We start from the raw sequence: 26,024 nt of genomic DNA, 5'->3' as shown, positions 1-26,024 counted from the left end.
GTAGGAGTGCCTTAATTTCCTTAATACGAGGAAGTACGTCTACTCCTTGAGCAAGTTCTTTATAATATTCACATAATAAGTTATAGTAGTAATTATATTGCTCTTTAAGAAGAGAGGACCTGTCTTTACTGTGCTGTTTACAGATAGATTGAAAAGAAGGCTTAAGTTGATATAACCACCATGAAAACAAACTTTTCTTGTGAGGTTTAAATTGCATTAAATAATTCCATCTATTGGTAATGAGCAACTGAAGATCCTCGTCAGTTAAAATGCTGTTATTGAGTGACCAAACGAAGGAGGACTTTAAGTACTTATGGATGGGTAAATCAATGGTGCAAACCACAGCACAGTGATCAGAAAAGCATACTGGTTGAACGTTTATGGAGCGCACAAAATTAATTAAGGTGGTACTGACATAGATCCTATCCAAACGTGAGGATCCATTTTGTCGAAAGAAAGTGTGCCCTGGGGTGTTACCTTTATAATGACGCCATACGTCAACTAACTTAAAGTCTTGAACCAATTTACGCAGTGTAAGAGAAGTATTGTAACCAAAACTTGAGTCTATAGGATCTAACACTGCGTTGTAGTCTCCTACACAGATCAAATCTCGTGTACCAGAATGTAACTCCGTGGGAACGTCAGTGAGATAGAAAGAGTTGCGCTCGGAACGATTATTATTGCCTGAAGGTGAATATAAGTTACAAAAATGTATATTTTCATAATTGGCTGTAATAATGCGACCTGACGGAAATTTAGAAAAGTCGGTTAAAGAAATATCTTTACGATATAAAATAGCTGTGCCAGAACCAGTTTCGGCAGGATTGATTTCCCACATGTGATTAAAGAGATAGGAGAAATGATCAATATTGCACTCTTGAAGGAAAATTATGTCCAGATCTGATTTGGTGATGTAATCGGCTAATGCTTTTTGCTTAGTAAGACTAGAAATACCGTTGATATTAATGGTGGCTATACGCGTTGCAAACATAGTTAATGGCCACAAAAGAAGAAAAATACACCAAATAAACACTGCACCAAGAAATGGCATAATGCACTTGACACAACAAAGACGGGTAATATCTGTCGCACATATTCCCATCCTAAAGTGGGAGGTGCTATGATCACTTGTCTGGAGGGGCAACAACGTCGTTTACCTTAGTGCTTAGTTCACTTTGATGGGGATCTGCTCGTGACCTCGTGAAACCAGACACACAATTATGGTTCACAGGGAGAACACTTTTAGTTTTCTGATGTTTATTGGCTCGATCGGGTTTATCACGAGGTGAGGACTGAGATCGGCCTTTTCTACGCCTCTTTTCGGGTAGAGCGGAAAACTGGGAAGCTTCTATAGTTGGAGAATCCATCTCACATGAAACACTCATTTCCTGGCGGGAGTCATCCGTGATCGCTGACAACGGAGTATTTACGGCGGTTTCAGGTAACTGATCCTCTTCCGATTTTGGAAATGCTGGAGCAGGAGGAGTTTGTTGTGGACGATCCGGAGAAGTCGTCACAATGGTACTGGAGGTTGATGAGTCACTCTGAGATGTTGTATTGGATTCAAGGTTTCTCTGGGAGACAGTAGCAGGAGTACTAGTGATAGGTGCATTGGTAAAACTCTTGGGGACATCGAGTTGACAAGTAGGTTCATTTATAGTGAGTGCACTTGGAAGAGTAGGATCACAAGTCATAGTTGGCGATGGAAGGTTTTCCTGTAAAGTCGGAGGACGTTTCTCACTTAATACGGGAAAGCTGGTAAATGAATGAACATCCGGTAAAGTATCCACTTTGTTCAAAGAACCGGGCATGGGCGGTGATCTGGATGTTGGAGCACTGGTGAGGGAAGCCGATACGGCTGGAGGGAGACGGCGCTTCGCACATTCCATCAAAAAATGATTCGGGGAGTCACAAATAGCGCAGGTTTTAACTTGGCCTCCATACGTTAACCACAATCGTAAACCACATATAGTCACATAAGAAGGTATAGGGCGCTTAATACACATACGTATTATCTTTCTACCAGTTCGGACTTCGTAGATATGGCCAGTAGAATACATTTCATCTGTAATGGATTTGATATCACCATACTGAGATAGGACACGGGTAATATGTTGATCTTCTAATTCGGTGGGTACCAAATGTAAACGAACTGTCACTACATTGGAACTTGCGGAATCTATTAAAATATTGTATGTACCAAGCTCATCTGAATAAGTGACTTTTCCATTCATACGAAAGAGAATTTGTTCACAAATCACTTGCGATATTAACTTTAGATATAACTGTTTACGACTATAATCGAACTCAATACTGACAACTTGATCTGGAAGTAAATTGAAAGTATTACGAATCCATTCATGTAACACTAATGTATTAGGCTTATTTACTACATCTTGGAATGATAAACGTAAGGTATTCACTCGAATAACTGACATGGTTCACTGAGAATGGAAAACAGTACTTCGCACTAGACTATATGATGAAATTAGCAAATGGCAAACACTAAGTACTTGATAGCAGAAAATACTCCACTTGACAATGCGGCGTGAGTTGAAAAAAAACCACTCAACACTGCCACTCGCACACCTACAGAGACAGCGGTGTGAACAGCACGGCGTCTGCCGAGCAACTGCAACCACTGAGCCACTGCGCCCCCACAATACAGGAAGAGAGGCTCACAGCCATATCGTTTCTAGTTTATTTGAATTCAGCAATGTAAGCGCCGCCTTCGGAAAGCCAGTGTTGTGTATTTTGCATCCAGATGCGAAAAAGTTATATTCTCTTAAAGTTTGAGAGTTCTGAGCTGGGCTCAACACGAAGGTTTTTCGTGTGTTAATATCGTAGTTATGAAAGTTAGTTAAGCTCTTAATAGTTATTTGCGTATATTGAAACCATGTATTTCATGTTTTATGTATTAATAGTATTGTCTGGTATGTTCTTATTACCTAAAATAATTTTATTTGAACAAAAAAATTAGGCACTTTAGAGCCACGGGGGCCCGGTTAAATATTGTTTTCAAATCAACATATTTGACATGGCTTCATTTCGTACCAATGCACAACTTTTCATAACTACTCAATCCTGGATATCTGAAAAAAAAAATTCAGCCCACCCTAGTAGGCAGCCAACAAGGAACCTGTGACAGCCTGTCTTTGCTCACTCGGCACCTGAACACGCTCATCTTTGATCGCTTGCTCACTGGGGACGAAGAGTGGGTCTTCTATGACACTCTCAAACGCACCAGACATTGGTTGTCATCACGTGACCCTGTTCTTCATACCTGGAGACCACCCCTGGGCCTACGAAAGGTTATACTCTTTGTATGTTGGAATTGTCGGCAAGTAGTGCATTATGAGTTCATTCCAAGTGTCATAGCATCACTGCTGATTTCTACTCTCAGCAGTTGCAAACGGTGCACCGTCCATTGAGGCACAAGTAGCCAGCATTGGTGAACCACAAGGATATTCTATTTCTGCACAACAATGTCAAGCCATATTTGGCAAAGAGGACCCGGGAAACCCTTCAGCAACTTGGTTGGAAGGCATTGCGACATGTACCATATTCACCGGACATTGCGCCAGCATATCATCTGTTTTATTTCTTCGACAACCACATCCGTGGAAGATCAATCACAAATAAGGTAGACCTGCGGAACGCACTCAGGAACCTTGCATGCACGACCGCCGAGTTTTATCATCGGGATATTGTTCAACTGCAGGAACATTGACAAAAGCTGCTGGATGCTGATGAAGATTATTTCGAAACCTAAAGGTTCGTACCGACCACTGTATTGCGCTTTGTTTATCACTGCTCTAGAACAGCAAATACTTTGGTTACCCTGTTTAGTTACCTTGTATTATACACATGGTCGATTGAGTAGTTTTTAGACAGTACACACCAGACTCGTAATCAGTTTAGAGCCTCTGATGGGAGGAGGCCAAGTTTAAGGAAAAGTAGGCAAGCCTTCCTCAAAATATATATTGCAAGAAAGTCGAAGTAAAGTCGGAAGAAATGCTTCACAGTACACGACATCACATAAGATTATGAACGAGAATGTACAACAGCATGCAGAAAAAAAAACTCAATTCATGAGATACATAAGTAGGAAGGAACTTACGGGTCACCCTATAAAAACGATAAAGACATTGGTTCACTATCTGGTATGAAAAAATTAAGATTCCCGGAATAATTTTCAAAATAACCTAACCTAATTTCAAATGCAAAATAATATATAACAAGTTACGCTTATACAGAGACATCAGAAGTGTTTGTGTTTATGGTTGAAATGGAGGAAGCTGATTAAACCTTCAGAAAACCGGAAATTCAACCGGTTTTGTACGTATGCGCCTGAATTGAAACAAAATATGTTTCTTGTTTTCAACTGCACCGAGTTTCTGGATTTAAAGCTTGTTCCATTCAGTTCGAAATTTTCTTCTATATGCTGCATCTAGGGGGCGCTTGGGAAAAGAGGCACACCGGGCTTTGCCCGGTAGCCCTATCCGCCCCTGTAACTTGCCACCATTCACGACTCCATTCCAGAGCCGATAAGAGGCGTTCTGAGGGCGAAAGGTGTCCAACGCCATATCAAGCTTGTAAGTGTAGTTTTACGTGTTTTATTTTGATAATCATGTGTATATATGATATTGAAACAGAGCTGTAGCGGCCATATCCAATGGCCCAGTAATATTTATGTTACCATGCACCATGCAATGTCCATAAAACATCATACCTTCTGTTATTCACAAAACAGTGGGTCAATTTCTTTTTCAATAATAATAATAATAATAATTTTTTGATTATCATAATAGATTTGTACTCGGATTAAGGTTTGGATGCAACCAAAAATCTGAATATATATCATACATATGTATTTCGGTACCGACATGCAGTCTCTTAAAAAAAGTTCCAAGTATGAAACATACAAACACACAGACTTTATAACTTAAATATTCAGTTTGAGATCCCATCTTCGTGCGGCTGGGTTTCCTTCCGCTAATGTGAAGAGCTATTGAAGCAAAGAAGGGGTACGTACCTGCTGACCGACCTCCAAGTGAACTCTACGGACACTGGATGAGTTAAGAATAGTCAACAGCTAGGGAGGCTCATATTTACGAGAAGTTTAATCCTACTGTAAGCCTTTTCAGGGTCATTTAGTATTTTAAAGTGACAAGGTTACGCTGGAGGAAGCTGCAGACCAACCCCAGGTTAAATACACTTACTCTCCCATGCGTTTAGTTTAGATTTGTTTTGTTTAAAGTCAAGGATATGTTAAAAGAGCAGTTGTATTTTTTAGCAAGATTTTCCTCGAATGACATTTAGTTGCGTAAATCCCTGGAGGCAAGGAACTATCGGTTATGGAACAGAAGAGGCTGAGTCAAAAGGTTATCCCCGTCCACATCTCAAACATAAAACACACATTGCGTATGAACTGGCTCCGAGATTATGATCACTTTACAAACAATCAAAGCCCATATGAAAGAGATTGTTTCTTGGCTTTTCTCTATATAACGTGGGGATACATTATTAACTTATACATTGATGAGGCGCTGCTTTGATTGCAATACTGTAACGTGCAGAGGAACTTCGATTATATATACAGTATATATATATATATATATACATGTACAGTGGCGGATCCAAGGGGGGCTATAGAGGCTATAGCCCCCTCTTGACGCTCAGGTATACACTGTATAAAATGGGTTTCAATGCTGCTTTACACTGGATAAAACGGTAAAATATGGTTTAGCCCCTCCCTTTATCATATCCTGGATCCGGTTTGGGTACAAAACCTCGCGGCCAGAACCTCGCGGCGACAACCTCGCGGACCAAAACCTCGCGGCCCAAAATCTCGCCTGGCCAAAACCTCGCCGCCCAAAACGTCGCGGGCCAAAATCTCGCGGGGCCAAAACCTCGCCTGGCCAAAACCTCGCGGGCCAAAATCTCGCCGGGCCAAAACCTCGCCTTGCCAAAACCTCGCCTTGCCAAAACCTCGTCTTCCAAAACTTCGCGCCCCAAAATATCGCCATACCCAAAATCTTGCCTGACCAAAATGTAAATGTTCCAACAGATGATAAGGATGACGGTATAAAAGACGCTGTTTCAGAAGATGTATCACGGGTATTTGACCAAGTCCCGCGATACCATGTGAAAATTATATTTCTGTATTAGAGGATTTCAATGTGAAGGTAGGGCGACAGGATGTTTTTAAACTGGTTATAGGGAAAGAAAATCTGCATAAGGAAAGTAATGACAACTAACGGGGTTAGTTTCGTGAACTTTGGAACATCAAAAACTTAAAATTTTAACAATTTTAACAAGTATTTATGAAAGTATGAAATAATATATGAGTTTTTACAACGTCCCTTGATTATGTCCTGTAGGTTAAAGGAGACGTAGATGACCAGGATGAAGGAAATGGTCGAATAAAAAAAGTGGGAGGAAACGGTAATAACTCGAGAAAGCCCACGCACACGATGTTTTGTATCTTCTTCTTCTTCTTCTTCTTCTTCTTCTTATTATTATTATTATTATTATTATTATTATTATTATTATTATTATTATTATTATTTGTAATGTGGAATTGCATATTAAGAAACTCATTGGGTAATTTTAAAGAAAATTTTCATTCGCGGTGAGGTTTTCGCCAAGCGATGTTTTGGGTGGCGAGGTTTTGGCCCGGCAAGATTTTGGGTTGCGAGGTTTTGGCAACGCGAGGTTTTGGCCCGGCGAGATTTTGTCCCGCGAGGTTTTGGTCGGCGAGGTTTTGGCCCAGCGAGATTTTGTCCCGCGAGGTTTTGGGCGGCGAGGTTTTGGCCCCGCGAGGTTTTGGCCCGGCGAGATTTTGTCCCGCGAGGTTCTGGCCGGCGAGATTTTGGGCGGCGATGTTTCGGCCGCGAGATTTTGTCCGTATCCCCCTGGATCCGCCCCTGTATATATATATATATATATATATATATATATATATATATATATATATATATATATATAACATAGTTTACTAAACCAGAAGTTCAATGAGAAATAGGCCAGCCTGCATCGACGGGGAGACTAAGCAGGCATGCTTACCTCTAAATTTTCGTTGGCCCTCCAGATCACAATGTGACATTATGCGCTATATACAAATAACACAATTTAGATATATGTAAGAGTGCTTTATTTTGAATTGATTTCCTTTCGGAAAGTAGGAGATGAAGAAGTATAGGAAACAGCTAGGAAGAACTACACATTTTTTTTTTTTCAGCGAAATTTTTACACAAATTTCTTAGTAATTCCTCTTTAATATCATGAATGAAATGTAGGGAGTGGAATTCAGTGACGGTAATCGTAGAAATTGGAAGGAGCGTGAAACACATACGGATTCAGACAGGGCCGATATCACGAAGGATTCAAAACATGTGTCGAAAGATTCGAATTACGACTAAAGTTGAAATGTTGTTTGTTTATCTGGATAGACACCTAAGAGCTAGTAGAAGGAAAAGCAACTGAATGAGAAACACCAGGGGATATATATATAGACAATTTTCTCAGTTGACAGTCGGTTTTATCCAAATATTATAACCCATTTTAACAATCCTACAGCATTCGCCTGAAGGTACTTCTGAAAAAGCCCACAAGGGATGTTCTACCGGCGTTGTGGTGACTTTTCTCAGACGCTTTTGTTAAAATTTGATAAGCTAATTCTGTTAGGGATGCGCAAGAGACGAGTCGAGACAGGATTTTCCTGACAAAATTCGAGTCGAGACACGGCTCTTCCAATAGAGAAATATACATTTTTCGAGTCGAGACACTACTTTTACAGCACATTTTCGAGACGAGACAGCCCACACATCTTGTATCGTGCGCATCCCTAAACTCTGTTCACATTTCTTAAATAAATATTTTATTAACAAGCCTATAATGAGGTTTATCCTGTTTCTTCTCAAGATATCCATAAGAAGTAGTTTATTATTGGGCGTGGGTTCTTTTTTTTTTCGGGTGGTTTTCTCAAAAGCTGATCAGCGAATATTGTTCATAAACTTCATTTAAAAACTTTATAATGTGGCGTAATTTTTCATCTGCTCCGTTAACAGTCTATTAGAATCGGAAGTGGTAGAAATCAACTGTATTCGGGGTTAGCATTAATCACCCTAAAGCTAAAACGGTAATAGATCGCGACAAGCGGATTTCAGCAATTAAATTGAGCACCTCACGAGAACACCATCATCATCATTCGCAATACTTTCCCAAAACCGGAAATGGTTGGAAATCACTAGTACTTCCGGTTTCAATACTTATTTCAATAGAGCAAAAACGGTAAAAGATATCAGAAAACTTCTTTCAAGACTAATTCAGTGCTCCAAGAACAGAGTTTTGCTTTGGCCTTAATCTGTCTGTTGAAATCGGAAGAGGTATGAAAATCTACCTTTATTCGATCACAACATTGATCGTATAATGGATAAAATGGGAATAGTTAGTGACAAGCATATATATATATATATATATATATATATATATATATATATATATATATATATATATATATATATATATATATATATATATATATATATATATATATATATATATATATATATTTTTATATATGATTCAGTGCCAAGAACTGTTTCATCTGTGATTGTATTATTTTTATTGCAACCAGACAGAAGTAATAAAGATCAATTTCTACTTCCGGTTTCAGTTTTAGTTCTGAAAGAAATCAAATAATTCAGTTTAACGTCCCACGATTATACCCCTTTAGGATAAGGGAGACAGATGATTAAAGCAAGTGAATGATTATGGAAGAATTGGTGGAATGAGAAAGAGGGAGAAAACGGAAGTACCGTACTTCGAGAAAACCCACGGGGCAGAGCAAAAACAGTAAGGGATAATGGCTTTTTGATATGGATTAAGAGTCCGAGGAACAGATTCTATCATCGATCTTATTAATCTATTGCAACCAGTAGTTACAGATGTACTGCTTTAAGTTTGAGTATTCGATAATTTGGAAGTCTTCCGTTGTGTTCACTGTGAAAAGAAACTCACCGGTAGATGTCAACGTTGTCCGTTACCAAACAGTGTCCAGCGGGAGCTCTCTTACGTTATTTTTTGCTCTCCCCCACTCAAAATCGGACAAAATTTTCTGCAAGAAAGCGTGGACATGTGCTATGTACCTTTTGAAGTCAAGTGCATTATTTGAAATCTAGAAGGGAACCTCGTGGTAGACAAACACCGTGTTTTCTTTATCTCAATCGTTTACATAAGTTTAAGCCATCTTCCTTTATTTTCACTCAAATTAAGCTGCTTTCAGACCAAGTTTAAGCTTCGTTCCATTTGAGGTTCAAGTTTCGTACGTATGCCATTGAGGTCCGTAGCCAGCCCAAAAATGTAAGGGGAGGGCCGGTAGAAGTTAGGGTGAGCCCGATCCAACCATATTATAGTTCATCACATATTGTACGGTAGTTAATTTGCAAGCATACCGTGAAAATTTTAGGGGGGCCAGTAAAACTTTAGGGGGCCTACCCCCTCCTCCCTTCTTGGACACGGTGCCTGGTGCTATTTATCTTGCGATGAAAATTGTGTGGAACAGCATTTGGGAAGACAGCCAAATGTAAACCAGTAGGTTTTAACTAACCATAATTTTAAACTATACGGATGCCGAATGCTCGGGTAGAACTATTTTCTTTTCTTTTCTTGATTTTAACCAACTCAAGCGATACTAAACGCAATGTTGGCGCGCGAACCTTTTCACAGGGAAGCCTTTGTATGTGTATGTGTGTGTTTTGGTTGGGTTCTCATTCGCCAGGGTTTCAACTGGCGCTGCTCTGGGTCTCAGCTGATACGCGCGGAGCGGTGATTTCTCGTTCTTTTCCTGCTGCAACGAAAAATGTTTCTTGGTTTATTTGTTTTTAATAATTCATGAAGACACGACAATGGTAATAAATGTATTGGAAATTTGCACGTGATGTATTTGCAATCTTCACAATTAAAACTCGAGAGCATGAAAACTATTTTGATTATTCATTTCAATTGATAAGGTAAGAAAGGATAAGAAATGAAGTTACTCTCATATATCTACCTGGAAAAGGTCAATCATAAACAAAACACACAAGCAGCCACCCTCCCACATAATAAATTAAAAATACGACTTTTTTCCTCAAAGCACAGCAACTCTACGTTAGCAATAAGTAAACCAGCTGCGAACCGGCAACAATCATATCAACAATTTCTTCAACAGTTTTGTCTGCATATTTTTCTCTTAGTCGAGAGTACACATTGTTGACAATTTACTTTGCTTGACTTTAAAGAGTTTTCCCTTCCTCATGTTTGCGATAATACTGAGAAGATAATTCGGATTTATTCATGATTTCAATTTTGTGCTTAACACTCTCCATGGTTTCAGTTTCACTACGCCTACGTACCCACACTAACACACGCGCGAAGACGATATTTGGCAGAGCAGTGTTACTCTCTGCATAAAAATTGCAGAAGTTACATGTGAGTCCCGTTCTCTCTTTTGTTTCATTTATCAGCAGGCATAGAAGTTTCTTACGGGGTAGCAACTCTATTTAATTTATATATCATATAAAAATATTAAGCCATTTCCTATCCATTGTGGACGATTTCTAACATTGATCAATTAACTAATTTTACTGGTTTTATGATTTTGATATAAGATTTTTCAAGTTTATAATCTTGCAACACTTGCAAGAGACTCGCATCTTATGGGGCGCTTACAGTTAGTCGATTTGCGTTCGATTCAGTTGAATTGACGTCACTTTCAACTTAATCGACCGTGTAAACGGGACTTCAACTTAATCACTTGTTGATCGAAGGCGACTAATCGACTGGCAACTGAATTAAAAGACGTTCTATTTTCTGTGGTTGAAATAATTGAACACATCCATCAATCTCATTCGGCCTAGTTGCTTCGATTTAGTGGCAAATGCAGCGAGTCGATTTAGTCGTGCGACTAAATCGACTAAGTGTAAACGCCCCATTAGCTACCGGCTTTTCACTCTTTTCTTTCCTTCTCTCTTTCCGATTCTGAGTCGTGACGTCATTTTCATAACCCGTTACTAATAAATCTAGTACCTTTTATTTTAAATATTGTTTCTGTATTAACATTTTTATATACTTGAACTCAATTAGCTCTTTGAATTGATCTCCTAAGTAATGTTTTACGTGTGTAACGTGAAGAACTATGTAACATGCGCGGAGTCGCCCGAATTGAAGTTGCGTATCTCGGCTATCAGGATAAGGTCGCGGTGAGTATACATGAACAGGATTGTGCAGCAATAAATCTTTCCGTTCGCAAGTTCATTGTCTAGTATTTGTAATTGTTTATTCATTTGTTATTTAGCTAATCTGAAGGTCACAAGATAACATATGACGAAAAAGTTGCCAGAGGGTTCTTCACGGATCACTTCCGTGTTTATGACAACAATTGGAATGACGACAGAACGGAATTATATATTTATGTAGAAGCAACAGGAAAGAAAACAATCTTTTAAATGATTTAATATTTCCTCCTAATGAATATTTTCTTTTTTATCCTTTATAGCTGTAAAAGCCATTACCTGTTAACCCACTCCAAAATCCAATCTGATCTTAGCTGCCAGCAATGAAGAGTTAATGGTTGCTTTTTATTAGTAGTTTCTATTGTCTCAAGGACATATGAATCTGACAATGAGGAATCAGGAAGTGTGATGAGAAACACATCAGAATTAGATCTGGATATTCTTATATCTATAGCTAACTGCATTTCATAAGAAATCGGTGCAAAAACAGAAGAAAGCTAAGGGTTCATATTTTATGGCAATCGAATGCTCTGAAGATGTTGAAATGAAATAAAATCTTTAAGTGTTACGTCCCATGGTTATGCCGGTTAGACTAAAGGAGACGGGTGATGATGAGAGATGAGTGAAATGGTGGAATGAAGAAAGTGGGAGGAAACGGGAGAACCCCGAGAAAACCCACGAGCACGGTGTTCGTCCACCACAAAGTCCACACGGCGCGAGCTGGGATCGAACCAGTGACCCCGAGCACTGGAGGTGAACGCTCTACCACTGAGCCACTGCGCCACTGCGCCCCCACTCTGAAGATATTGTACCTCATATTATTATTCATTCTTTTTCTCTGTGTTAATATAACAGTTCGTCTTAGTGTCAAATTAACTAAGCACACTTATATTCACACACATATATTCTGAAATAGCGTCAGAAGCTTTGAAAATATTTATCCGTCTTTTGTAGTGATTATTTATCTAAAAATTATTATTTATTCAACCTGAGAGGAATTCCACAAAGTATGGAACTTTCCTTGCACAGATGTGGAGTTAGTTACCATAATAAAATACAGGGCCGTAGCTATGGGAAGGTGAACGGGGCCGTGGACCCGTGCGCGGATAGCAAGAGGGCGCCGAACGAGCAAGCAGAAAGAAAAAGTGTTCGGAAAGAGTAAACAACGCGCTGTCAAGTAAAAGTATTGGTGCCATATTAAATCAATGTTGTTGTCAGTTTGCAAAGAAATACACTCGTTAAAAATTTTCTTGCCCGCCCCACTCGCGATTCAAATGCTTCAATAAGAGTTACTTACTACTTAAAAGAATTATTATGTATAATTTCTTAATGACGATGTGATATACAAAGTGTCGACTGCCTTACGGTGTAGGTAGGAGCGTTTTCAAAGCCAGAAACGGTCAAAGACTGGAAAATGAGTTCTACGTTTTGATGGTGATCAGTTTGGTTACTCGGTTTTCTAGCCAATCGGATTAATCACAACGATGAGAATAAAGGTATGAAAATGACAGGGATTAAGAGACACACGCAAGTTGTTGTTTACGCAGGAATATTAAAAATGAAGATAAACAAGGTAAACAAAGGTTCTCTTATATGTATTAAAGAGAAAAGAGAAGCTTGGTAATATGAGTATGGGTGGCACTGAATTCTACTTCGCCCTGGGCGCCGAAATCTCTAGCTACGGTTCTGATAAGATATCAACCTCCATATTACAAGAAGATTTTCATTTTACTTTTTTTGCCAAGATAATACTGAACGTATCGAGGCCCGCTGCATACTATACGCTAAAATTGTACCTAATACCTGTAATACTGTATCTAATAATTGGTAACATTTAGCATATTTATTTTATTTTCATCTATATATTGTTTCTCACTAAGCAGTCCAAAATCCATGCCATATTTATGCAGTTACTCGAAAACTTTGTCACACATAATATTATGATTATGTAAATCACTTGATGGACAACACATTTTAATATTGTCTCGAGAATTAACTCGAGATAATGCAGCACAAATGATTAAATTGAAACAAAAGGGTTAATTTAAAGTTGCAGTTAACTCATTACAATACTTTTAAATCGGCAAACTGCCTGCATAGTTTAACTAGGGATGCATTCGAGTCGAGTCGAGTCGAGATTTAAGCCTGTCTCGACTCGTCTCGAGAAAATGTTGTCTCGACTCGTGTCTCGACTCGAAAATATGTTTCTGTCTCGACTCGTGTCTCGACTCGACAGTCTCTGTCTCGACTCGACTCGAATTCGAGTCGAGACGTCTCGAAATTCGAGTCGAGACAAAATGTACGAGTTAAAATATACGCACACATCAGCCAGACCATCATGACTACCTACCTAATTGTCAGTATGCCGACTTTTGGCATGGATAAAAACGGCGATACGTCTTGGCATACACGCAATGATCCTTGATAGGTCGCTGGAGAGAGCTTGCACCACATGTGCTCACTCAGGTCACCTAATTCCCGTAAATTCCGGGAAGGGGGGCGATGTGTTCTGACGTCACGTTCAATCACATCCCACAAGGGACATCACTCAAATGTCCGGCTCCAATTTCAATGAAACTTTTTTTGCTGATAGAAGGCATGTATGCATCATTACTTGTGATGACAAATTTTTGCCATGGTGCATGTTTTCTATTTTTTTTTTAAATAACTTTTAAGAGTTGTGATGTGGTTATTAGAGATTACTACAGAAGTCCCCTACTACCCTTTGTAAACGGAGCGTTAATGAAGAAAAGTGAAGAAAAACCATGTGGATACATATAAGTCCTGGGGGGAAGTCGTATGGTAGATATGACCTTGATGGCAGCCATCTTGAAATCCGCCATTTTGAATTAAGGTCAAGTTTTCAAAATGGGAATAGGGTAATATGATACATAATTTCAGGCTAGAATTTAATTAGAAAAATAATGGTGAGGTTAGTTTTAAGATACACACATTTGGGGGAAAGTTACAGGCATATTAATTGTTTTTACTTACTGTGTGCGTAAGTCCCTTCTTACTTTCGTCTCAAGACCTGTAAATCGATCGCAACGGCAGAACCCGGTTTCGCACTAGTGTTTAGAAATATTTAAACTCACTTGAGGCAATATTTGTGGATTATTGTATTGTATTTTGCCTTTAATTAAATTTGAACGCACTTCATGATCTTGTGTAAAGTATCACTAAAAGAGAATTTCTGTTTTTAGGGAGAACGTAAGCATAGCAATTATAAAAGGTGAGTAAGGTGCGTATGTTTTTATAAGAAAGTTTATTTTACGAGTCTTTTGTGGTTCCGCCAACCTATTCTTTAGTTTTTTTTTTTTTTTTTTTTTTTGAAAATACTCATATCTCCTTAATAAAAGAGCTATTATAAAATCTCTTACCACTATTCTTTAATACTTATAAAATTTTATTTATTGTAAAAGCACTGGCGAGATATTTCTTATCGCCCACTAAAATAATGGTGGAGCTCCTTCGTGGCTAACGGTTAGTATACTTGCCTTTGGCGTGGGAAACCTGGGCTTGACTCCCGGTGGGAGTTCATGTGGTTCGGATTCCACGTTAATCAGTAGGTCCACGTCACACATAGCCTCGCTGCTGAACGGGACGTTAAACTCAGAATCAATTCAACTCAAAATTATGGTTTTGACTTTATTATGATGTCATTAGTTTAAACGCCCAACTGCCCAGTAATTATAAACATTGACTAGATTATAAAATTGTAATTTGTGACGACTAAAATATCAGAAATTAAAGATTATTCTTTGGGTTTTGGAACATTTTGAAAAAGGTGAAAAACTTGTACTGCACCGATACAACACACCTTTTAGATTTGTCATTGTGTAAAGTGATACAAACTAAAGAAGAATTACAACTTTATGAAATTGTATTAGGACTTATTATTTAGAAATAAACACCAAATAAGTGTAATAGTTCATATCCGTATCAAATACCAAGTTTATGATGAACCAACTACACAAAGTAGGATCCAAAAACGCTCATTGCAATTTGTTCCATCCTTCAGTCGAACCAGGAACTGAAACATAAAGAGTGACATTTTCTTTTTAAAGATACTTTGTCCAGCTAAGTATTGTGAAGGTTTATGTCAGTAGAAGGAATTGCATTCCATTATACAAGCGCAATTTCACAACTTTATGTACACATTACTAAATATCGAACACCCTTGTCCATATGATTAGCGTACGCGTCTTTGGTGCGGGAGACCTAGGTTCGATTACCGATGGGAACTCCTGTGGTTCTGAACCCACGTTAATTTGTAAGTTCACGTCTCATATAGCTTTGATGCTGAAAGGGACACTAAACTCTAATCTAATACTAAATACAAATATTTAAAGAAAAATGATGACGCACCAAGATGACGTGAATTTGGCTATCAAATCCATTTTGTGTTTTCAGTTATTTTCTAGTAGTATTTTTTCTAGGCATCCTTTCAAAAGACAGTGATGCAAATTTCGTAACTGCGAATTCCTGTTAGAAGCCATGAAATTATCCGATTAGATGCAAAATTTCCCGTCCACTAAAATAGATACCGTAAATTTACAATATCTAACAATAAATAATTTTGAAAGATATCGCTTTCGAGGGAAAAAATGAAGTGAAATCTTTGAGTTTTACGTCCCACGGTTATGCCGGTTAGGCTAAAGGAGAGGGGTGATGATGAGAAATTAGTGAAATCGTGGGATGAAGAAAGTGAGAGGAACGGAAGAACCCCGAGGAAACCCACGCACACGGTGTTTGTCCACCACAAAGTTCACTTGGTGCGAGCTGGGATCGAACCAGGGTCCCCAAGCACCAGAGGTGAACGATCTACCACTGAGCCACCGCGGCCCCGCTTTGGAGGGGCCATGACGTATAGTTGAACTCATTCTCGTAGTATAAAAGGCATTATTTATAATTATGCATGATAGGATCACAAACAAAATTTAAAAATATTATGTGCACTTTCTTTTAACAAACATTATATTGTCTTTTATGGTGTGGAAGGGAATGTTATGTTCGAAAAAAAAGTCCTTAACACGATTCTTGTTGCTACACACTGCATGTTCCTAGCCACAGAAAAGATGCAGCGATAGGTAGGCTATTTTTCAATTGCTTTACATTAGCTTGATGTTTCAAGTCTTTTGTGTGTTTCTGAAGTTCACTCTTACCACAAAAGAGCTCAATATTAACATGCTTTACATAGCTTTGGTTCGATTCTCAACACGGACTGCAACTACCCGTTAAATTGTGCATCCGAAAGGCACTCTTTGTTAAACCTCGCTTATCACCGCTCATCTTAATAATATATATAACTTCACCGCGAAGCAAATGTTGCATTTCTCTCTTTCATCCTAACACAAAACAAAACTAACCACAGCTGTGACACGAAGGAGCTATTTCGAAAAGAAACAAGCTGTGCTTCATAGAGATGTGTACCAAATGATAGAAGTATAAAGTATTGTTTTCTTTCCTGTTTATTGATATCAGTTGGTGTTCTTAATGAGTTTACTCATTAGTTTAGAAAGAGTATATATGGAATTTGGACATATGTTGTACATATTCTCCTGAGAAACTGATGAGACCAGAAAAATTATAAGGACAGATGGAATAGGTTTAAGCGCATTTACGTGACTTTATCAAATATTTATTCTCCATAATGGTACCACGCGGAAAACTTGGTATAGGCCTACTTTTATCTTTGCCTCCCTCTGTTAGCTGTTTTGTATCATATATATCGGATGGTTTTGATATTTCTTCTGATCATTAAAACAGTAATGGTACCTGTGTGCGTGCAGAAATGCAAAAGCACAAGGTAACTTCCTATTTGTTTTGGAAACAACAAACCCATTTCACGTGTGCGAGAGAAATTGAGCACAGCGAGATCGGGTGTTTACTCACGGTCAGTTCGCAGCAGGAGTCCATGGTAAAATATTTGGCTATCTCGAAAACACTCGCAAAACCTTACAAATACAAAAGACTGCGCTTCAAAGAAAGTTTAGACACAGATGTTTCAATTTTCTTTTAGCATCTTTCTTCAGCAAAAGAGTCGGTTCATTGTATTCGAAAAAGGGAAGGGAGAAAGGGTGAATTTATATTTTATGTGGGGGGTAACGTTGTAAGTAGTATAAACAATACATACCGCTTCCGACTCTGTACTGAAGCACTTCCTTTAGCGGTATATCACTAGATCTATCCTGACCCTCATCCCACCTCAAGATGTAAAGTAGAAAGGGACAGAAGTATTCAACATGATTGCGCACTTGAGTTTCAGTTCACAATACTAAAACCAGTGAGCAAGTAAACAGTCTTTTGTAGAATCGTGTTTTACTTCTTGAATTTATTTTTGAACATTTCTGTGAATTCAACAACAGAACACAGTAGAAATACGGACTAGTTTTTACTCCAACCATTACTTTCGCTCCAACCCAGGGATGCCACATTTATGATTTCGTACTAGATTTAGTGATTTTACTATTGAACTAGTGATCTAGTACGTACTTTGGGTAAATAGGCAAATTCTAGTGATTTTTTTTTGCATTTTTTTCTGATGCAGACAAATGAGAAGGAAATTGTTCTTAAAATAAAAGGAAGAAATATTGCAGTTCAAAACAAATGTAGAAACCTTAAATTATTTTTTCTTTTCCCTCTGACTGAATGAAACCTCTGCTGTGTAACGACCTTAGGTAAACAACGGCTATCTTTGGTCCGCTACCTCCTTTTGTTAGCCGACATGAGATGGGTTACTTTTTTTTTCTGGAAGAAAGTGAAGAAATAATTATCCAGTACATTTACGTTTTGTCAGGCACACAGGCGCAGGCTGTACTTGTTTCCTAACGAATTTTAGCAACATAACATAAATGAAACATATGTACCAGAAAATAGAGGCAGTACAAACGGAAATTTTCATCTGTGACACATTTGATGAGAAATATAGTTAGATGTCACGTGCAAGCACTCTAAACATGTCCTATCCTGTAATTCTATTCGTATGTTTATGTAGGTGAGACTGAGAAATCAAGAAACAATAATAACTGGTTTTCTTCCAGGGGAAAAATCTAAATGTGAAGGGGTGTTACACTGGGACTTTAATTGCGTCCTTTGTACAAGATTAACAAGTAATAGCAATTTTTTAAATTTATTTTAGTTCTTGGGGAGAGCAAGATGGAAGCGAACCCTCGTAAGGACCTCTGCAAGGAAACATGAATACTATCCGCCACTGTTTGTTACATTACACAAAATAGTTTTATATATATATATATTGAGTTTTAGTCAGGGTTTTCATTCTGCAGGAGAGGGGGGAGGATAGTAATACCTGACGAACATTTTCTATTCTCAGTGTGTTGTAATGATAGCATTTCCTCCATTATAACTTGGCCAAGCTAGTTGCATTATATGTAAGGATTAAGTTAGCCTAAAAAGCTTAAATTTCTATGGCTGTTTTACTCTGTAGCCATGTTTCTCATTTTCGGTCTACGGGACTCTGTGTCCGGAAATTTTCGATGGCTTCCAAGTCGGAAAATAAGTGTATCAAAGGCATATATATTATATATATGGTTATATGAGGTATGGATCTACAGTTTAAAGTGGGATACCGGTAACAACTTCATGAGCTTCCACCGTAAATCAAACCAGAGTCTCCCGCGATCAAGGCGTATGTGTTAACCATACAGCCACAAGGAAATTCACATAAGCACACACACATATATTGTTGAGTTGATTTTGACTTTACCGTCTCTTTCAGCAGCGAGGATATATGAAATGTAGACCTACTGATTAACGTGGAATCCGAACTACATGAGCTCGCGCCGGGAATTGAACCCGAGTCTTCCATGGCAAAGACGCATACACTAGCCGCGGAGTTCACACACACGGAATATGCCAAGTGGCCTAACTCCAAAATTGAAATTTTCCAGGAGTGAAAGTTGAAGTTCAATATCTCATGAACAATCTATATTTCTTTTATGTTGGGAACCATTACAAAAATCCTTTTAAAAAATACCTATTCAGAGTCCTCACACACAGAATCAGAGTCCTTACACACCAAGGGTGAGAGCTGTGCCACTGAGTCACAGCGGCCACGGGGCTAGGTCGAGTCCACTTTACGTTCATAGTTTCTTAGTACATAAATATTACGATTATGAAATAGATTTTCCTTAATGAGCTGCATAAAAACAAAAGCTTTCGAAATGCATTAAACAATTAGCTCGATTTGAATGTGAACTTAAAGTTATATCAGAGTGTAAATACGGATACGCACCAAAGTTCGAAAACTTAATACACTATTTCTCCTATATAGTCAGCATGTATCAAGCAATCGTTCAGCTTTCATTTGAGAGGATGGAAATCGAAGGCCCCTGAACAACTATGTTACTAATGTGCGGAATGTATTTATCTTCCAGTGAACTGCTTCGATGCCTAGTGGCCTAACTCCAAAATTGAAATTTTCCAGGAGTGAAAGTTGAAGTTCAATATCTCATGAACAATCCATATTTCTTTTATGTTGGAAACCATTACAAAAATCCTTTTAAAAATACATATTCATAGAAGTGAATGGTACTTATCTGTACTAGTTCTTGGCATTCAAGCAGTCCATTTATTGTAATACTAGCTTAATATACCCATTCTTCGCATGGGGGCTGTATTTGGAAGTCAATACCTGTGGAAGTATCACCATTCATTTCAGTGACCGCGAAAACTATGGATTTGACACTGGTATCAATCAATATGGGCTATTTATACATGTCTCGCTATTCCTCACCCGCTGACACCCGGCCCACATACAGTAGTAGCTGAATTTGCAAATCATCGCTGATGGAAGTGTCACCATTGATCTCAGCGACCGTGAAAACTATGGATTTGACACTAATGTCGATCAATTTGGATTACTTTTAGTACATGTCTCGCTAAACGCCCCCCTGAGACCCCCTGGTTCCAATTTTGACAAAAACGCTTCGCCTTAGACTGTGACCTGGACCAAGGTATCCGTGACCAAAATTTGGTAACTCTCGGTCAACTTGTCTGGTCCCCAGGTCGGTCCCAGTAAACGTCCCCCCCGAGACCCCCCTGGTTCGAAATTTAAAAAAACGCTTCGTCTTGATCTGGGGCCTGGACTAAGGTACCCGTGACCAAATTTTGGGAACTCTCGGTCCACTCGTCTGGTCCCCAGGTCGCACAAACAGACAAACAAACACACAAACAAACTCTTTATTTTATTTATGTTAGATAAGATATACTATGTAAAATAGTCTCGTATCATAATATGTGATGTACAACAAATGTTACATTATATATTATCCGTAGCTCGTGATATGCTGCAACATATTAAAGCCTCAGAATAGTTGGGCAAGCGAATAATACAAAAGTTACGTAACCCTATTGCGTTCATGGGAACGAAAACACAATAATTATAACTATGCTAAATTACTATAGACTACCAACTGCTCATTCAGAGAATTTATGAAGTTCACTTTATCGCAATAGTTTTATACAAACTAGATTTAGACTACGGATAATAGTTTTATACAAACTAGATAATCAATTATTATTATTATTATCATTATATTTGCAGTACAACCAAATACAACGACATTAACTATTAGTTCTAATTAACTGAATTGAGCTGAAAATTAAATCTTTATCTTTAAAGATTAACTATTAATTTTATGCGTTCTGTACCTTTCTGAAGGAATAAAAGCTGGAATTTGTTTCAAGGCTGTTTCTGAGTGAATACTTTCTTCAAAATAATATTAAAAATTATAGAAAGATTTTCGAGACATTCGAGTCGAGTCGAGATTTTTAAGAGCCGTCTCGACTCGACTCGTGTCTCGACTCGAAAATTCGAGTCGAGAAATACGTTTGTCTCGACTCGTCTCGAATTTTACAAAGTGTGTCTCGACTCGAATCTCGACTCGAATTCGAGTCGAGTCGAGTCGAGATTCGAGACATGTCTCGACTCGAGCGCATCCCTGAGTTAACACTCAATAGCGCAGGCAGCCACATATATTAGAGTCAGGCAGGAAGCGATAGCACAGGTAGCGACATCTACTAGTGCAACTGTTTTTTATTAGGGATAGCTTGGTGCGCTCTCTCAAACATTTCCTTTTTTTATTAGGATCTACACAGTTAATTATAGAAGCGCACTACTGCATTTGCGATTTCTTTTGGTAATTAATCTGTGAGGTGATCTTAACTTGAAAGTAAGTGTACACATCCTTGTAGTAGTGGAACAGAAATTTGAAGGAAAAATCAGTGGCACCAATGTTTCTGTATCATGAGACGAAATACATCCATCGGATCTTCAATATCTATTAAAAAAAAAAAAGCGCTTTGCAATCTATTACAGTGAAACCTCTCTAAAGCGGACAGCCGTGGGGAATCAATAATTGTCCGCTATAGAGAGGTGTCCGCCTTAGAGAGATTTTGATATTTTCTTACGTAAATTAGTAAAGAAGGTAATATGCAATTAGTAACAATATTTTTGGATGAATCATGTATTCACGAATATTACCAAAATGTTACTGTACGTGTGTTGTCCCTCTGCTGTCCAATACTCTATGTTCGAGGCACAAGATGAAAATAAGATGTTATAGTTCTCTGCACTTTACACTTACGTTTTCAGTATATCGCTTTAATTTGTGGGTTAATTGCAGTCCAGTAGTGTCGTTTTTGTGACAATATGCGTACCCGTGGGCAAAAACTACTGAACTTGTCTTCTGCTTGGTTAGAGGTTAAAGCAGGACAGTAGAATAACGTTTTATTCCAAACGGCGGGCAACTGTCAATCACTTTTGTGTCTAAAACAGCTTGGGTGGGAGTGGAATGCAAGCAAAGGACATGCGAGTGTTGTTAAACAGAGACTCTTCGTCTGGATTGCTGAGTAGACAGTTGAGGAGACAAAATGTCTTAATGCTTTCTTGGTGACACATGCATGAATTACTAAAAATGTATTTTTACAATACTTTTCAACTTATTTATAGAGAAAGTGTCCGTAATACGGAGGTAAATAATACCTATAAAGGACAGAAAAGACTGTCCGTGTCCGTATTAGAGAGTGTCCGCTTTAGAGAGGTTTGCCAATACGTTTTATCCTATTACAGTGTTTGGGAATTACAAAATATGTCCGTTACGGGAGGTGTCCGCTTTATAGAGGTGTCCGTTAGTAGAGGTTTCACTGTATTACCATTTGACCTCTGAAAAGACAAACACTGAAATCAGGAGTTCTAGTAGATTTGTACCATTTCTGTTTTCAGTAGACAATAAAGATGTAGATGAAAAACACTTTTTGAAACGCTGAATTCACATCTTTATTTTATTTTTTATTTTTTACTCTATAACTCTTTGATCATTAATATAAAACCGAAAATAAGTGTCTTTCCACCATTTCTGACTGCAATACAGAGAACCTATTCTTCAGTCGCTGAGCCCACATGGAAAGGCCATTTTGCGCTATTCTTAGCCGCTTTTGCTCAGACACGTTAGCAACTGGCGGACGGATATAGCTGTTGTGTGGAACTTATATCGATGGGTAACATTATTTGAAAATGGGGATGTAAGGACTCGGAGATTCTTTTAAGGAAAGTGGTGATGTAAGGAATTAAGGATGGATAATTTTAATTTTATATTGAACAAATTACTGGATATTCTACATTTATTTTTATAACACACATAATAATAATAATAATAATAATAATAATAATAATAATAATAATAATAATAATAATAATAATAATAATAATAACTAATATACAGGGTGTCTACTAAAATTCCAAAATGAAATTTCGTGACTTTTTCGTGACCTTTTCTTTACCAAATCATAAAATTTCCTAAAATTTTCAAAAGCAAATTTGCGTGAAAATTAGGCCGAATTTTCATCCATGCGATAGAAACGTACTTTTCTTGCGATTTGGTAGCGTCTAAACCCGACCACAGACATTTTTGGTGGTGAATGTTGACGTTTTTTTAGAACAAAGTTTTCCAATCTGTACTTACATTTGTACAGTTAAAAAAAATCGTGACCCCAAAGCTAAATTTCGTGACTTTTTCTTGACTTTCATGACTGTTTTCTGATTTCGTGACTTTTTCGTGACATTCGTGACTTTCGTGACCAATAGACACCCTGATATATTTCGAAGAGAAAAACTTCTCCTGATTAAAACTCAACAATCAAAGAAAATCGATCATTCGGTAGAAAGGAAATAGGGTATATCAGTTGACGCTAGTATTGATTGGTGTTTCCCCTTAATATCTCCAAATAATTTCTGTCGTCGCACTTACGTTTCCATTTTCCTTTTACTCTATAAAATTCTAAGAAACCTGAGATATTCGGATATTTATTGGCCCACTGATTGCGGAAAATGAAAAAAAGGGGGAATAATTACTAGACATTAACTATTTTTCTTCTGGAAGATTTCGTGAAAAAGAAATACTCTGTGGAAATAATTTATCTTACGACAGTGCAACCGAGTTTTCTTGTTATGATGCTACTAGCAATGTAAGAGAACCCGAGGAGAACGGGAGCGCAAAATTTTCTTGAACTCAGGGCTGTAAAATATTAAATACAGGCCTGGCTACATTAATCGGGGTATGTTTAGTACAAGGGGTCCAGAAGCACGTAAAAACACAAAATTTACAGGAGAAATGAGTGATGTAAGTACTTAGACGCAACATAACGTAACCAAATCTAACCTAACCTAACATAAACTAACGTAAGCTAACCTGAACTAACCTAAACTAACGTAATATTGGTAGAAATAAGCGAAATTCTGTCATTTTTTGGAAAATTATGCGGAACTCCTACACTAATATAACATAAACTAAACTAACCTAACGTAACCTAAACTAGCCTAATCTAACTCAAACTAACCAACCCTACCCTAAACTAACAGAATGTGAACAGAAATTTCCAAAATTGTAACATTTTTTAGAGAAAAGAGCTGGACCCCTTCTGCTAAACATAGGCCCATTAATCTGTTTCTGATTATTCTTAGAATTTTTTCTCCGTTGATTCTCAGGACTGTTAGCACTACAATTGGGCCTACCTCACTTGCTCCAACTCTATGTTCCTATTGGGGGTCGCGATGGCTCACTTATCAGTGTTAGAAGGGGGCCGCTGTGGCTCAGTGGTAGAGCGTTCACCTCTGGTGCATGAGGTCCCGGATTCAAACCCTGCTCCCGCCAAGTGAACTTTGTGGTGGACAAACACCGTGTGCGTGGGTTTTCTCGAGGTTCTTCCGCTTTCTTTATTCCACCATTTCATTCATTTCTCATAATCACCGTCTCCTTTAGCCTAACCGGCATAACTGTGGGACGTAAAACTCAAAGATTTCATTTCATTTCATTTTTTGTCAGTGTTAGAGTACTGATCTTAGTATATAAGATTCCGGGTTCGATTCCAGTTCAGGCTTTCTGGTGGTCAAACACAGTGTCCGCAAGTTATATCGGGATTCTTCCGTTTCTTTACACATTCTACATTCCACCATTTCAATTATTATTACCGCCTTTAGCCTCGGAGTATATTCGTAGGATTCTATTTCATTTAATCATGTTTGAATCAAATCTATGTTTAAAACATGGCCATCAAAGCATAAACGAAACTAGTGCCAGTCACTTGAAGTCATGTATCTAATTGAAGAAAGGGTAATAGTATACAACAGCTCCTCATCGTGTTCCGTACTCGAGGATAGTTCAAACTCTTGCACCACGTACAGAAATAGTGGTATGTCATGTACAAGTTTCAGTCGATAAGTAAATGAAAGTCGCTTTGTTACTCCATTTTCAAGTTCCTAGATCCTCAATGAATAATCCGTAAAAAGCTGAACTTCGTGAGTCCTCGGGAAATGATGAGGACCTGTTGTATACTATATCCGAAGAAAGAAATACGTTAAAAAAAATAAGGGAAGAGACAAAGAAAGCACGCTGTTAACTAAATTTAAAAATCTGTCTCAAGAATTCTAAAGTTTTAATTTGTATCTGGTGGATCAACAAAAAATTGCATAAAAAACTTCAGTAAAACATCTTACCTCGATAAGATATAAATGCAGCTGAAAAAATGTCACCAAAGAATCTGCCTGAGCACGTGCAACGAGAATCTATCGCTTACTTAATAAATTTCGAGCTGTTTCTATCCTAATACATCATACATTAACCTATGACCAATGTTTATTAGCTCCATTTTTTTCTTTTATCAATTTAATTTAACTATGTTTATACGCAATTCTTGATAAATACCCGTTGGCCTATTCATCTACAACAAAAGGCGAACGTGACCTTGGAGACTATGACCAAGCCAAAGTTCGTGTGCAAAAGGGAATCATTTGTTCCCTTCACACTTCTCCTCTCATTGTATTATCACACGAAAACTGAATATTTGCGAAACTGTGCTCAGAGAATAAATGAATGAATCACTGTTGCCAACAATATTTTGGGTAAGTCTCTACGATTAAGTTAAAATGCCCCTATTTATCACCGAAAAATCCCTACGGATAATTTTAACTGCTATAATAAATATATAATCATCAGTGGCGTATTTAGGGGGGTGGCTTCCGGGCTTAAGCCCCCTCCCCCGAAATCTTACTTAGTATAGTAAAGTAAATGAAATATCTTGCAGAATTTTCACATTTCCAGGCAAAGCCCCCCCGAAAGTTAGCAAAGCCCCTCCCGAAACAAATACGTAAATACGCCACTGATAATCATGCATGACAAATATCATTATACAATTACGTAATATGTATTTTTACATACCAGAGATCTT

General features: G+C 38.0%; 1 protein-coding gene across 2 annotated transcripts in view; it reads right to left on the bottom strand.

The window, feature by feature from the left end:
- Window positions 1-25,432, bottom strand: part of LOC145666931 (retinol dehydrogenase 14-like) — a 93,499-nt gene extending 68,067 nt beyond the window's left edge. The window contains exon 1 of one of the 2 annotated variants that reach the window (XM_081734533.1): window positions 25,294-25,432. The gene's annotated coding sequence lies outside the window, so the exon portion shown is untranslated. Of the gene's footprint in view, window positions 1-5,035; window positions 5,213-25,293 lie in introns of those variants that run through there. The other variant, XM_081734534.1, reaches the window with a different exon arrangement.
- Window positions 25,433-26,024: the final 592 nt, after the last annotated feature.

This window comes from Thermobia domestica, chromosome 12 (genome assembly GCF_964235325.1).
Source record: "Thermobia domestica chromosome 12, izTheDome1.hap1.1, whole genome shotgun sequence".
Lineage (NCBI taxonomy): Eukaryota > Metazoa > Arthropoda > Insecta > Zygentoma > Lepismatidae > Thermobia > Thermobia domestica.
The sequence above is the reverse complement of the archived record's forward strand: the minus strand, read 5'-3'. Positions and strand labels throughout refer to the sequence as shown.